The following is a 3,584-nucleotide window of genomic DNA, read 5'->3' as shown; positions in this document are numbered from 1 at the left end:
CGATTATGAAACTATGAAACATTAGGTTTATTGGGAGTGTTCAACAAAACAATATCTATATACAGTAAAAGCTCTGTTATCTGGCATCCTCCAGGAATGGGGGATGCCGGTTAATCAAACATGCTGGTTAATCAAATGTGCACCGTCTGGTGCACTCCCCGGTGTCAGTGTACCAGGGGACAGGGAGGGGGGCCCCATGCAGGCTGCTTTGCCCCACGCAGGTTGCTTTGTCCCGGGCCGTGGGCCGAAGAAGTGGCAAAGAAAAACTTGGCTCATAGCAGTGAAACTGGAAGTCCCCCCGAAGTGGTACTTCCAGTTTCACTTTTGCTGCATCCCTGGGATGCCAGTTAGTAGAGTTTTCCAGCTAATAAAGTGCTGGTTAACACAACTTTTGTTGTATAACATTTTTCCCCTGCACAAATGTGTTCATAGCCACAGGTTACTAATCTCTAGACCACAGTTCAAACTAGACTTGTACAAAACCAAATAGATGCACATAAATATTTTTGCCTGTTTGTTGTAAGAAAAGATTTCTGTTCTCAAAATCTAGAACTTTCTTCCTACATTAATTTTGAAAGGCTAAAGAACCTTCTAAAAATGAGTTATACCTGTTTCTTTCTACCTACTAAGTTAAAATTACCCATACATCTTTGGTTAATAACCAGACTTACACAGTTGTCTGTTTAGCTCAGTATCCTGTCTAACAGTGGAGAACATTAGGTGTTTCAGATGCCCCCAGGATACAGATAGAAGATAATCTGTCCCCACAAAGTCTTGCTCTAATTCAAATAGTTAGACTGGTTTAAATCTTACAAGATATTTCAAGTATTATCTATTATACCATGGGCTGTACTTGATCCCTTATAGCTGTCCCACCCCTCTTTGAATCTTGCTGAGTTATCAGCCTCAGCAGCATCTTCATGGCAACCTGTTTCGCAGTTGAACTGTCCAGTGTTGCCAAATAAATCAATAAAAGAATTTTAATACAGATCCACATAGGGTTGTCCTTCAATCCTGCTGTACATAAAACTGCAAAATAGGGCCCCAGACTGCACAGAAATAAAGATATTGCTTTTCTTTTGTTGATCACATCTCTGCTTCTGTTTCATATAAGATAGAAGTCTACAAATTGTTGTTTGTGGACATTTTAAAGATTGCATGCATCTCCTTCTGACCAGCACACACCTTTTAGGTTTGGTGTTTGTATAACTAACGTATGCTCAATTTGTGGATGCTTTTTAAACAAATATTTGCCTGACATTTGCTGATGGTCTCCGATGTGATGAAAAAGATCATATTCCATGACAACCTGCTTCAAAGCCAACTGGCTGAAAACAGTGCATACTCTAATTCCTGTCAGCATAGCTCATCTTTGATGTTGGTAAAGGCAACTTATCTTTGCTGGCACCTCTTTCCTGGGAGGTCACGGAGAAAGTGAAAATTATTATTACTATTATTACTTTTTAAACCAAATTACTGCTGTTTAAAAATTGTAGTACTGGATGGGGCCCCAAAAGCCCCTGGTTGGGGTAAAGCTATTTTGAGCATACTGTTTAAGAAAAGTTGGCACTTCACAACAGGAAGGTGAGCCAGAGATGCAGAATGGTTGTAGGGAGCAGCTGGGCATCCAGTACAGGTAATGTAGCTGCGGCTTTGTGCCCAGTGGCGAGCAGCAGTAGCTGGAGAGGCTGGGAATAAAAGGATGCTGCCACTTTTAATCAACATAAAGTAGTACCTAGACTCACTGATTTCAAATTGTGGGTAAAAGTCATATCCATGAAGTGAAATCCCCATCTCTACAGACTGTCAGTAAAAGGATCATGCACCATATATCTTGATCAGGATTTATGTGGCACAAATCTTGTGCCAACTTTCTGCTCTGGGGGAGCTGTCCCTTTAATATATAAAACAAACCACTATGAAAAAATGCCTATTGGGTAATATTTGAAGACAAAATGTGGCATTCAGGGGAAACTAAATATCACCATCTTCTCTTCACTTATTTTTACTTGCTTAAAATATTTTTAAAGTTAGAAATTAATAGCATGGCTGACTGATAATTTGTGTATGCAAGTATCAGGTTTGCATGTGCAACTGCAGCAACGATGATTTATACAAAGAAGGCACACTGTTACCTAGGATTTCTGGATGTGAAATTGAAGAACGTTTTTAGGTCCCAAATATTTTACAGTTTCTGATGACTCTTTCTTCTGTCCCATTTGACTTAGCTAAATTTGAAAAAATGTAAGAAAACTAAAAGGATTTCTAAACACAAAAAAGCAAAGCAGAGCCTGCCATCATTCATACCCCAGAAGGTCAGCATTGAACTTGTTCTGACTTGTTAAATTTCCCTCCCTGTTGATGGTTTCATACAGAAAAAAACCCCAAAAAAACAAAATGCTTCACTCAGTAACTGTTTTTTCCCTTTAGTAACCTTCCTACAGCACAAGAGCACAAAGAATAGCATACAGCAAAAAATGTAGTGTGTGGACTGTATCCAGAAATATAGTACCTATTTAATTGAACAAAGGATAAATCATGCTCAGTAGTGGCCGGAGCTTCCTTTTTTCATAGCTGACTCCCTGAATGTTAGTAATACACAGCTCTTACCTACAAGATGTTTCTAATGTTTACCCATCAATCAATACAACAATGTAATTAAAACGGGCTCAATTTTCTAATGGCCCACTCTAAATTACATAAAATCTGATCTATTCAGTTTCTTGATGCTTGAATATGTGGATTCTCATTAGTTTCTAAGTTATTTCTGGAAAGATGATAAAGTATCATGGCTTAGGTATATTTTTTTATTGTGTCTGTGTGCACATGGGTGTGTGAGTGTGTGTGGCAGACAAGGTTCTTTGGGTGGATCTGATATCTTTTATTAGACCAACTTCAATAGTTGGAAAACAATTTTTAAGCAAGCTTTTGGGTTCAAAAACCCTTTGTCAAGCTAAGGAAGTTTCAGCAGTTGGTGTGTGCTCTTTCTGGATGGAATGAAAAGTAAAGAAGCCAGAGGCAGGGCTGGTATGCATACAAGATAGGCTGTGTTAATAACCAGCACCTTCCTCCAGATGATGGGAACAGCTATGGGCACCAAAATGGCCCCACAGTATGCCAACCTTTTTATGAGCCACCTGGAAGAAGACTTCCTCAAGAACTGCACCATCAAACCCTTGCTATACTTAAGATATATCGATGACATCATCCTTTGGACTGAAAACCTGCAATTGAGTTCCATCAGAAATTCAACAATCACCATCCCTCCGTCCGACTTTCTCTAGAATACTCCAGCACCAACATCTCCTTTTTAGACACAATGATCAGTATCCCGAATGATAAAGTTCAGACCACATTATACAAGAAACCCACAGACCAACATCCATATCTGCACAGAACCAGCAATCACCCTAAACACATCAAAAAAGCTGTGATATACAGCCAAGCCCTTAGATACCACCGAATTTGCACTGAAGAGAACACCTGGGATTGCCACCTCACCAATCTTAAAAAGGCTTTCACCCAACAAGGACACTCCTCCCAAGAGATAGATCGCACATTTGAAAGAGCCACCCGGATACCAT

The sequence above is a fragment of the Gavialis gangeticus genome, unplaced genomic scaffold, assembly GCF_001723915.1.
Source record: "Gavialis gangeticus isolate Ggan-Ray unplaced genomic scaffold, GavGan_comp1, whole genome shotgun sequence".
Lineage (NCBI taxonomy): Eukaryota > Metazoa > Chordata > Crocodylia > Gavialidae > Gavialis > Gavialis gangeticus.
Note: the sequence above shows the minus strand (reverse complement) of the source record.